The 12,614-nt window shown below is 41.4% G+C and overlaps 1 long non-coding RNA gene across 3 annotated transcripts in view; it reads left to right on the top strand.

Annotated features, from left to right (window-relative positions):
* Nucleotides 1-12,614, top strand: part of LOC141583593 (uncharacterized) — a 100,064-nt gene that overhangs the window by 78,531 nt on the left and 8,919 nt on the right. For all 3 annotated transcript variants that reach the window (XR_012516256.1, XR_012516255.1, XR_012516254.1), the window contains exons 6-7: nucleotides 3,345-3,518; nucleotides 6,993-8,943. This is a non-coding gene — a long non-coding RNA (uncharacterized LOC141583593). The remainder of the gene's footprint in view (nucleotides 1-3,344; nucleotides 3,519-6,992; nucleotides 8,944-12,614) is intronic.

Genomic DNA, 12,614 nt, shown 5'->3' with positions numbered 1-12,614 from the left:
TATAAATACATATACAAAAACATATGTATGTTTCAATGTATAGAAACATATATATGTATATATAGTGTGTGTATGTGTGTGCATGTGGGTGTGTGTTTAAAATGATTGCCTGTCTTGTTCTTAAACTCTGGAGTGAGAATTAAAGATCTCTTCCCGTCTGCAGGGAACCCACCCATAGGAGGGTAGAAGATAAGACGGTGTAGAAAGAAAGTTGTTCTTCCCTGTCTATAACAGCATATGCAAAATAAGTCCTTAATTTGAGTGCTTTTTGAAAAACTACAGTTGATTTCTGATCTATTAAAATGTTATATAAGTAGAGATATAAATACACATTGATCAGCATTTTATTCAATTGTCTTTCCCATTTGAGCCACCTTCCAGGCAGGTGGCTATTCACAGCATTGAGAATTGTAAATTGTAAATGCTGGTTTGCAGCTAGTACTTAGTGACTTAATTTTATTCTGTAAAATATTGGAGGCGTGTGGAAAGGTGCTATTCTCTTTCAGGGAAGTAATCTGCAGAATGAATGCTAGATTGGGTATTAGGGCTAATGGAACACGTTAATAATATAGTGGGTTAACACTGACGCTTACTTACAATAAGGCTGCCAGAGCTGGGACACTGAGGCCCTGAAGGAAACGTTCTTCACGGTGTTCACGCCTGGAAACTCCTTTCCTGCTTCACGTACACAACTGAAATGTTACCTTTCATATATACTGCAGTCACAACACAGCGCCCAGCACACAGCTCTGCTTTCTCCGCCTCTGCAGGCCGATCTTGTTTTACACCGTACTTTCTTCTTGCAGATTTTATCCAACTCTCTCCCTTTCTCTATGCAAAGAAGAAGACGCTTGGACAAGGCCATTAATGGCAATTTCCTAAGGCTTTCTAAGCCCCTGTAGACAAGGATGAGAAAAAGCATTCTAAAATAGGAAGAGCAGTAAAGCAAAGGACGCAGCGAGGCCACCCGTGGGAAATTACAGGAGCAGAGGCTTCCCCAAGAGGGAGCTCGAGGTGGGGCAGAGGTTTCCATCCAGCTTCACAAACTTAGGGCACCATCATGAAGACAAGGTTCCTGTCTAAACAACCCTTTCCCATGCCACGGTGTCCTTAGACTCTGGAGTGTGAATGTAAGAGCCCTCCTATCTTCAGGGAGCCCACCCCACCTCCTTCTGCAAAATGAAGCTAATCGTTCCTACCTAGCAGGGGTGTTGTATCAGTGCATCTTCGAGCTGCTGATAAAGACATTCCCGAGACTGGGTAATTTATAAAGAAAAGAGGTTTAATGAACTCACAATTCCACGTGGTTGGGGAGGCTTCACAATCATGGCCGAAGGCAAAACACACATCTCAGATGGCAACAGGCAAGAGAGAATGAGAGCCAGGTGAAAGCGAAAAGTCCTAACAAAACCATCACATCTCGTGAGACTTATTCACTACCCTGAGAACAGTACGGGGGAGACTGCACCATGACTCAATTGTCTCCCACCAGGTCCTCCCACACACATGGGAATTATGGGAGCTGTAATTCAAGATGAGATTCAGGTGGGGACCCAGAGCCAAACCATATCAGGCATTGTATCGAATGTGGTCACATGTGTTAGAAGACTTTGAAGACTGAAAAATTTAGAAGAGGGTACAATCAACATCGTACTAACAGTGAATATATCTGAGTAATGCTTTTCAGTCTTAGTTTAATTTTATTATTTATAGATCTTTGGTGTTTGAAATAATAATCATGCTTTTCTTGTTCCTGGGAACAAAACTGTAAAATAAGAGATGTATATATGTACATGCCTGTAAAGAAAAAATTAATCAAGGCACAGTGATTCCAACTGCTTCATTTTACCTAAATTAAATATTTTACATCTGGCACTAGCATCGCATTCACTATTTGTTTGTTGTGGTGGTTGTTTTATTTATTTATTTATTTATTTATTTTGAGATGGAGTGCTGCTCTGTTGCCCAGGCTGGAGTGCAATGGCTCAATCTCTGCTCTCTGCAACCTCTGCCTTCCGGGCTCAAGCTATTTTCCTGCCTCAGCCTCTCAAGTAGCCAGGATTACAGGCACCCGCCATCACATCCAGCTAATTTTTGCATTTTTAGTAGAGATGGGGTTTCACTATGTCAACCAGGCTGATATTGAACTCCTAACCTCAGGTGATCAGCCCCCCTCAGCTTCCCAAAGTGCTGGGATTACAGGTGCAAGTCATCTTGCCTGGCGTATTCACTGTTTGAATCTATTTGTTTAACAGCTCTATACTTTTCCTAATTGAAAAGATGCTCAGGAGGGCGACCATTGTTTTAGTGTTTTAATGACATGGTCTCCTCAGTCAGGGCAATCCCGGTGTTTGCGGTGTAGGTATAAGAGAAAGAAAGGAGAACCAGGCCCTCTCCACAGTTCCCTCCCACCCTGGAGCCCATCCTGCAGTAAGGACTGCCTGCAAGTCTACAGCCACTCCTCTCTCATTGGTGCCACCATCGCCCTGCAGAATGCAGTCACAAGAGGCCCTCAGAGGCACAGGAGAAGTGGTCTTGCAGCTTTAAGCAAGGAATTCTGCGGTCATGGGCAGGGGAAGGGTGATGGGGAAGGAGGAGTGGGTTCTGGATGAGCGGGTCCCTCCAGCTCCAGGAAGTCCTTGTCTTGATGAAAAGATTAAGGTTGGAGGAGAGACCAGAAGGACCCTTGAGAATACAGGGCCTAATTCTGAGCCTCCGGGTACCTGAATTTAAGTGTTACACTGTCCTAGTGTTGACTATGGTCTTGCCTCAGAGGTATCCAATAAACCTTGGCTAAATAAAGGAATAAACGAAGTGGGTCACCTCATGACATTTATGTTTATAAGAATGACTTAAAAACTTAAGGTGGAAACTTCTATAAGCTTCTCTATGCTTCTGCTAGAGAACAGAAAACTGACATTGGGAATGGGCTCTGAGGTTTCTTAGTGGTCACACATCTGAAGTGGCACTGTTTCAGGACAGATGCCTTTTCTTTCTGTATTAATTCTATATTCAGTTCTACCTGTTCTAATTATCTTGCCTTCTTTCAAACTAGTACTAATCATGGCATATGACCACATTCTACAATTACTCTATGTGAAAAGGCATACATTTCTTATTGGAAGTTTGATTCTCTACCCAAGAGCCCAGAATGGAGGTTGGGATGGGGTGACAGCAGAAATCTTGATGTTGGAAAATTTGGTAGAATTAAGAAGGAAAAAGAAAGATGTCTTGGAATGCTCTTTTCTCTGGCTTCATAAGTTACAAGGGGCGAGAACTTGGAAGGAAACAGTTTATCACACTCACAGCTGCAGGACAGATATTTATCACCTGATTCGCTTTAGCCTTGTAGAATGAAAGCAGAAGCCATAAACCGTGCACAGAGGAGAGTGCAAACTGTTGCATTTTCTGAATTCATTGAAGATGACGTGAAAAAGTTGTTTGGATGCTTTATTACATGTGGAAGTGCCATAAAATCCAGGCTGAGCACCAAGAGGAAAGAGCGGTCAAAGATAAGGGTGAGTGTGAAGAGACGGCACCGCAATTAAATTTCAAAACCACTCTTTATAGACACATTAAAAATCACACTCCAACCGGTAGAATGGATAAGCAGCCTCATTGTATCAGGATCCTGCCACTATGAACACACATCCTGAGGAACGGGCTGTAGTGTTTGTTATGTTTCAGTTATGAAATAATGGAGTATGCGATTTAAATACCTTTTAAATGCCCGGAACCACCTACTTATTCATTTAACAAATAGTCATTAAGTGCCACCTTTATGCCAAATTCTGTACCAGCAGCTGGAGGTGGGAGTTGGGGAGGGATAACACGGGGAGAAATGCCAGATATAGGTGATGGGGAGGAAGGCAGCAGACCACATTGCCATGTATGTACCTATGCAACAATCTTGCATGTTCTTCACACATGTACCCCAAAACCTAAAACGCAATAAAAAAAAGTCATGGTTTCTACAAGGAAGAAGATGTTGAACTTGGAAGAATGACTACTAACGGGGAAGGCAGAGGACTGAAGAGGAAGGGCGAACTTGGACTTTTTAGTAGAGAGCAGGATTATCCGCCTATAGTTGATTATCTTATCTATGCACACTTGTTTGTTTGTTTTAATTTTTATGTTCTGGGGTACATGTGCAGGATGTGAAGTTTTGTTACATAGGTAAATGTGTGCCATGGTGGTTTGCTGCACCTACCAACCCATCATCTAGGCCTGAAGCCCAGCTTGCATCAGCCATTTTTCCTAATGCTCTCCCTCCCTCAACACCCCACAGCAGGCCCCAATGCATGTTTTTCCCCTTCCTGGGCCCATGTGTTCTTATTGTTCAGCTCCCACCTATAAGTGAGAACATGTGGTGTTTGGTTTCTGCTCTCGCATTAGTTAGCTGAGGATAATGGCTTCCAGCTCTGCTCATCTTCTTGCAAAGGACATGATCTCGTTTTTTTGTTTTGTTTTGTTTTTTTAATGGCTGCATAGTACTCCATGATGTATATGTACCACATTTTCTTTATCCAGTCTATCAATAATGAATATTTGGATTGATTTCATGTCTTTGCTATTGTGAATAGTGTTTCAATGAACCTATTATACCTGTATCTTTGTAATAGAATGATTTATATTCTTTTGGGTATATACTCAGTAATGGGATTGCTGGTTTAAATGGTGTTTCTGGTTCTAGATTTTTGAGAAATCACCACACTGCCTTCCAAAAACCACAATGAGATACCATTTCACGCCAGTCAGAATGGTGATTGTTAAAAAGTCAAGAAACAACAGATGTTGGTGAGGTTGTGGAAATGTTATTATAATCATAAATAAGGTTAAACATGCTTATGGAAGAAAGTTTTAAACATGTAGAAAAGTAAGAAGAAATGAGTATTATCACTTACAAACAACTATAGATCAGCTTGTGTTGTATTTCCTTCTGTTATTTTACCTGTGCATATATTTTGACATCATTGGTGTTTCTCTTTATTTTTGCCAAATAATATAAGCACTTACGTGCTGTAACAAATGCTTGATAACATGGTTTTCATGGTTTCAAAACATTCTACTGCATTTGGGATGCTACACATTGGAATGGCGTTGGGGTGATTTTTGAAAAACCTCAGTGCCTGAGTACCTCCTTCCCTGAGACTAAATCACTCAGTCTCTGGAATGGAAGACCGTTATTGACATTATGAATACATTAATCATTATTATTTTATTATTAGACAACTGAATTTTTCCTGAGTTGTTTGTTTTCAATAATGTTTAAAATCCTACAATGAATATCTTGGCAGAAGGCAAAACAGCATTCTGCATTATTTCCTCAGCATAGAATCTATGCAATGGGATGAGCACATTAAAAAACAGCATGTGTGTTAATATATCATGATTTCTTCTTATTCCTCAGAGGGAAACAGACAATTCAGAGGTGGCGTAACAATGTAATGGAGGGGAAAAGTCAGACTCAGAAAGTTTAAAAAACTGGTTGTATTTGGCTCCAAGGAATATGTCCTTTCCACTGTATCTGTTACTTTACAGGACAATCCTTCTAAAACTTGTATCCGTATAATTATTAGTGCAGGTCTGGTTTTCTCAGGCCAATAGCCATCAGGAGAAACAAGAACCTATCTCCTTGTACAGTTCTGGATGAGCTGAATGCAACTGGAGATAGAAGATTTTATTTTATTTTTTATTTTTTGCGATGGAGTTTTACTCTTGTTGCCCAGGCGGGAGTGCAATGGCACGATCTTGGCTCACCTCTACCTCTACCTCCTGGGTTCAAGTGATTCTCCTGCCTCAGCCTCCCAAGTAGCTGGGATTACAGACATGAACCACCATGCCAGGCTAACTTTGTATTTTTAGTAGAGACAGAAATTTTCCACATTGGTGAGGCTGGTCTTGAACTCCTGACCTCAGGTGATCTGCCCACCTCGGCCTCTCAAAGTGCTAGGATTGTAGGCTTAAGCCACCGTGCCTAGCCAGAGATAGAAGATTATAATGAGATTTGTTATGGCAGATAGCAACTAACAGATAATTATTCCTATCATCTACTTCTTGTCAGAAATAGAAAGATTAGAATAAAAACCAAAATCCAAATAATCACTTTATTAATATGTCCACTTTGTAGTTAAAGAAATTGCAGTTAGGAAATTGAAGTATCTTTTTTTCCTCCAAGATTACATAGCAAGATCCGACTGCAAAGGCAGGATTTGTTCTACTACGCTTTGATGAGGAAAAAAAAAATGCCTATGATGAGAAAAAATAAATACCTAGGAAGCTTATCAAAAATTGTAGCTTTTCCAAAACTGTCTGATTCCACAGGTCAGAGGGTCCCAGAAGTCTGTATTTTTAGATTCTGGTACAGGGAGTCTGTGGCATCCCACACCAGGCTGCCTTTGTATTTGATCCTCTCTGGTTTCAGATGTGTTACCAGCTGAAGTAGCACAGCTTCAGATCTGGACTACTCAAATCTCCTTCCAACGTAGAACCTTCTGTGAGGGTTGTATTTAGCCAACAGCCTCCAGTGGCCATGCCTTCAAGATCCAGAATCTTCCACGGGCTCACAACAAAACCATCACTCCCTGAGCTGCTCACAGCTAATAACTAGAGATTCAATGAGGGAGAGAGAGCCAGGCCTTTTTCTGCCTGTAGCACAATGTCCCTAACAGGGAATCCATGCCTTTCTCAGAACTGCTCTGAAGCCCAAGGCGCTTCTTAATCTACCCTCCTCCTTTCTCTCTCTCCTCTCACAGGTATCAGACCCACAGATCTCCTTGCTATTTCTCCTTCTTCCCTTTATCCTTCCTGGCATTCTTCTTGATAGATCTCCTACGGTTCAGAAGTAGTTTTTGTATCTGCTTCCTGGAGAACTCTAACACAAGATGCTAAACGGTAGAGTGACTAAAAACACTCCAACCTGGTGAGGAGCCGGAGGCTGCACAGGGCACACCTGCTCCTGGGAGACACTCACTACAACCACCTCTTTACAGATCCATGTCAAGTGATGTCCCATTGGTGGCCTGCAATCAGCTATGGTAGAGGAGTTTACGCCATAGAAATTAGTCAGAGCTGCAATCAAGACGGTTTGGTTTGTACTCTTTCCTAGAACACCATTTTCTCTAACAACGATAAAGCTAGATGTATTAGTTAGGGTTGTCTTAGAGACACAGAACTAATAGGAGATATATATAGGTAAAGGGGAGTTTGTTAGGTATTAACTTACACAGGCACAGGGTCCCACAACAGGCTGTTTGCAAGCTGGAGAGCAAAGAGAGCCGGTTGGAGTCCCCAAACTGAAGAACTTGGAGTCCGTTGATCGAGAGCAGGAAGGATCCAGCACGGGAGAAAGACGCAGGCTGGGAGGCTAGGCCCGTCTCTCCTCCTCACGTTTTTCTGCCTGCTTCATATTCACTAGCAGATTGTGCCCACCAGATTAAGAAGGGATCTGCCTTTCCCAGCCCACTGACTCAAATGTTAATCTCTTTTAGCCACACCCTCACAGACACACCTAGGATCAGTAGTTTGCATCCTTGAATCCAATCAAGTGGATACTCAGTATTAAACCTCAGACTAGGATTCTCAGGAATTCTGATTCGCAAAGCATATTTCCCCTCTTCATGGTGGCCACAGTGTGGAGCAGCCAGAGCCCACCCCCTTGTTGTCCGTCTCCGAGAGATAAAGCCCTGGTGCTTAAGATCCCAAGACTCCAGCATACAAACTCTGCTCTCCACATGCTTTCTGCTAGAGCTCGTAGTCTCAAGTGCTTTTTGTCATTCCTGCTTGCTTAAATTCCCTAATAGCCAACAACGCTATGTAAACATATACACACACATACACACACATGTGTGGATAAACATACATACGTGTGTGTGTGAGTGTGTGTGTGTGTGTGAGAGAGAGAGAGACAGAGAAAGAGAGAGAGAGAGAGAGGGAGAGAAAGAGAGAAGACAGAGAGACAGAGTCTCGCTTTGTCACCCAGGCAGAATGCAGTGGCACCATCTGAGCTCACTGCAACTTCCGCCACCCGGGTTCAAGTGATTCTCATGTCTCAGCCACCTGAGTAGCTGGGACTACAGGTGTGCGTCACTGCACTCCAGGCTAGGTGACAGAGTGAGACCCTCTCTCAAAAATAAACAAATAAAAACAGCCCAAATAGTAAGACTGACATGAATACAGAAATAAATAAATACATTGGTAAATAAATAGTTTGAGTTTCAACAAGCAACATTTCTTCTTTACATGGGAAAAAGAATACAAATTGCCTTGGGACTGTTGATGTAAATATAAAAAATCATATTCAAGGAATGTCACTTTTGTTTGATCAGTGAAATGTTAAGTATCCATTTTCTCAACTGCAAAATGGGTTTCCTAACACCAATATCAGAGTGCTGGCTGTGGGCCCTGTCACTTTATATATCATTTCCAAGGTGCTAATAAGTGTTCAATAAAAGGAAATATATTGCCTGCTTTTTTGTTGTTGTTAGAAACTACGGAAAATAAGGCACCAACCTTTCCTCACTGAGTTTATTTATTATTAAAGAAGAGAGATTGCTTTCTGGTGTTTCTCTAAGTGAACACTAACATACTGAAAGTTGAAAATAAATAAAACAGACAGACAAAAAGGGTAGGCAGGATTTACAGTGCAAATACCTCTGTTAGACTTTGCAACACCAGAGCGTGACCATGCAGAAGACAGGGGGAGGTGGAGAGTTGTTTAGGAGGCAGGGAAGCAGTGACGCTGGGAAGCGCGTGATCTAGCCCATCTGGGGTGCCAAGGAGGGACCCATTATGAAGAATATGATTTTTTTAATGAATGATAAAACTTTCTAAGTGTTTGCTTTAACTTTGCCCCACAAATTCCACACTGAGCCTGGAAGAGATGTTGAAGAGGATCCGTGTTGTTCAAGACTTGCTGGATTTTGCTCCTTCTGGCAAAATCAGGTAAGGGCAGGGGAGTGAGAATGGGGAAACTGCTTGACAAATTGCCTTGGATTTATTTTTCATCATTTATATTACATTACATAGGATTGGAACGCAGCTCAATGGATGGACAGCATAATAGTCTGCACGTTTCATACAATTTCTGCTACAGGCAAAATAGTACCAGATAAAGCATTTGTATCTTAATGATAGGTAAATAATCCTTTAGTGTCACAGATGAACATGCGACAGACAGGCATTCTCTATTCATGAAAACACCTTTATTTTCATACCCCATTACAGTAGAGATATTACTACATCTGTGGCTATATTCCCACACTGATAGACAGAGAATAAACAATCAGGCATGCACACACACACCAGCAAGATAATGGTGGCATAGTCACATGATAATAGCTCCTTTATTGATGCTAGAAAATTTCTTTCTCCATTTTGCTACTATATGAGAGATGGTATTGCATGATAGAAAAAAACTGGGCTTTGGGCATCCTTGAGACAAGGGTTCAAATCCCAGATGCTCTCCTGATTAGCTATGCAATGTCAATTACTGTTCTGCAAACTGTAATGTGCTCATGAAACATCCAAGCATCTTTTTAAAGTGCAGGTTCGAATTTTCCAGGTTTGGGGTGAGCCTGAAACTACATTTGCCACAGACCCCACAGTAAGTGACACTCAGGCTAGTGATCTTTAGACTCCACATTGAATCATGAAAACTTAAAACCTATGATTCATATTTTGCAAACCTCAGTTTCTTCATCAGCAAAGTGCAGATGGCTTATGTTTAATAATACCATGAAGATTGTGCCAAACAATGCTTATAAAAGCCCTCCCTGTGTGTCCTGGTACATACTGCGCTCCATCAGGGAACGCTGCTACTATTATTATTAATATCGTGCTCATGAGAACAGTGCGGAGATTAGCCACCTGATGGGAACAAGGTAGGTTAAATTAGATGCATGTGGTTCCATCACCTTTTAAAAAAAATCTTACAGCTAATGACAACGTTGCAGATTTATTTATCCCTGTAAATTCTGGCGGCAATGAATTCTTGTGCATTCCACCTCCTTCCTCCCCAAAATGATAATAAAATTTGGAGAGAAATAAAAGAAGAAAGTCTGTTTGCCTTAGAAAGTTTCCACAGCTCAGTAGAGCTGCATGTATTGGATAGTAACTTCATTTCCCAGGGACTGGCAGAGTCCGTAATCCATGAAAATGGAGCACAAGTCCCTGCATGATGTACTTGTGCAGGAAGCTGCTAAGATTCACTTGCAGCTCTGCGTGAGCCCACCGAGTTCTCTTTGATAAGTTGCCCGACCTGAGAAAGCTGAAAATGTGTCCATTATTGTGGAAGCTGCTGGGAGGATATGGTATTAGAAGTGGAGAGGGTGGAGGATCAGGGATCCTGGGATGGAGAGTGTGCCTTCCAACCTCATTCATTCTGAGAGCAGGGGAGCCTGAATTGGAAAGCCCAAGTTTTACAAGCTACTCAGAGCCCTGGAAAGGTAGGCTTAGGGGTGCTTTGGGTTGCCTTCCACCAAATCCTCGTGGGTGGCATGATTGAGGTGTCAGGAAGGGGCTCAACACCTGTGGAAAGGGAAGAGCTGGCAGCAGCTAACTTTGCCCTTCCCCTGCAAGAGGAAGAGACACCCTGATGTTAAATTGGAAAGCCTGAGAAAAATAATGCATAGCACAGGCAAGGCCATGGGGTGCTGGGCCCCCACATCCCCAGCCTGGGAGAGGATAAACAGTTTCTGCTTTTCTGGAGGGCAATTTGGCATTGTGTTTCAAAACCTTTAAAAAAAATGCATACCTTTGGACCCTGCAGACCTGCATCTGGAAACTTATCCCAAGGAAACAACATAAACATGTGGAACATTTAGCTTTAGGGTGTCATGCCCAGAACCAGGATGCAAAAAAAAAATTTTTTTTTTTTTTTTTTTTTTTTGCTATCTTGATGGGTGGGGTAGCAAAATGTACAAAAACCAAAATGAGTACAATAACAGAGAAAAAGTAAAAATAATAAAGCTGTCTTTTAAAAGCTATAGGCAATTCCCCTTTCCCAAGAGCTGGAGGCTGGAGTTGGCCCTTGGTGGAGGCTGCTTTGTTTCTTGGATGCAATCTCTACGCAGGGAAGATTATTAAGCAAACACCCTCCTCGGTATTCACGGTAAAATCTGAGAATGCAGGTGCGTTAGACTCAGAAGTTAAATATCCTGCTTTATTATGCAAATTGTTAAGTGCTGTTTTTAGGGGAAACTACATTTCTGCAGACTTGGTTTCCCCTACAACACTGTTTCTCTTCTTGGTAACAATTCATGCTGGTTGCAATTTGTTTAGAAATAGTGGCCATAAACCATGTAATATATAGGTTAGTGACAGGCAGTGAGGGATTGTGTATGCAGCTTGAGGACCTGTTCTCAATTCACTTACATTTTCCTGGGCTGAGACAGATAAAAACATGTGCATGAATAAAAAACTAAGTAGATACAAACATACTGCTACTACTACTAATTTCTGTGAAGAAGAAAAATATAGTATCATGAAAGCAATGGAAGGGGGTTGCTTTAGTTTGGACAGGGTCTGATGACCTCTCCACAGAGACGACAAGTAAATGGTCCACTAAGGAAAATATAGGTAACAAGGGCAATCATAGTCAAATTGTGGAATATTCTTGGGTGGAGAGAGGAAAGTGTTATGAACCGGGAAGACAGCATGGTAGTTGAAGAGGATGTCAGGGCATGGGAAATTTTATTTTGGATGTATAATTTTGCAGCAAATTTGTAAGCTTATGAAATGATCTAGAAGAGAAGGAGAAATTGATAGTACTGACTAAAATGAGAAAAACCGGAGGCATACAGTTCTTGAGAAAGCAAGAACGTACGGGGTAGAGATTGAAAATAGTGGAGTTTGTCTTTGGGATGAGTTGTGGTGGTTATTCCATCAATAGGGTGGAAGTCAGGGTTTGTACATAAAGAAACCAGCCAGGATCACTGCAAAAATTTAGTTGGGGACTTTATATCTGATTGCATCAAAGATAGATGCAATCAGATATAAACTCTCCAATTAAATCTATCTTTGATGTAAGGTAAGGTCATCAATAGACCGTGTGACTGAGGAAAGAGAAGCTGTGAAATCATCATGTCTAGAGTTGGGAAAATAAATTTGCTTAGAAAATGCAGAAGAATCATCTGGTTGGATTAAATGCCTGTTTCAGATGCTTGGTCATTTACTGATATGTGTCCATTCAACATCATTCTGTAACATTTTCTAGCTGCAAGCAGCTTTTTGGGAGCTGATTTAAAGAAGGTAAGTAGGTGGGCATAACTAGGAATGATGGTTAATTTTATGTGTCCATATGTCTGGGCCGTGCACCCAGACACTTGACCAAGCATTACTCCACCAGTTTTTAACCCAAAATACTTAAAAGTCTCCAAATCTTTGTTTCCTCATCCCCAAATTAGGAATTTGCCTAGTATGTACTACATTGAGTAGTTTGTGATGTGTTTAATGGAATTGGAGCTTCTCAAATGTTTAGCACGGTGTGATATAGAAATTCAATATTTGTCAGTTCATTTGAATTTTTATTATTATTGTTGTGCAGACACCTAAAAGTTCATCATATGATCTTTGGTCAAACTATTCCATGGTAGATGTCATATTAGGCTGTTCTA

The sequence above is a fragment of the Saimiri boliviensis genome, chromosome 2 (genome assembly GCF_048565385.1).
Source record: "Saimiri boliviensis isolate mSaiBol1 chromosome 2, mSaiBol1.pri, whole genome shotgun sequence".
Lineage (NCBI taxonomy): Eukaryota > Metazoa > Chordata > Mammalia > Primates > Cebidae > Saimiri > Saimiri boliviensis.
The sequence above is the reverse complement of the archived record's forward strand: the minus strand, read 5'-3'. Positions and strand labels throughout refer to the sequence as shown.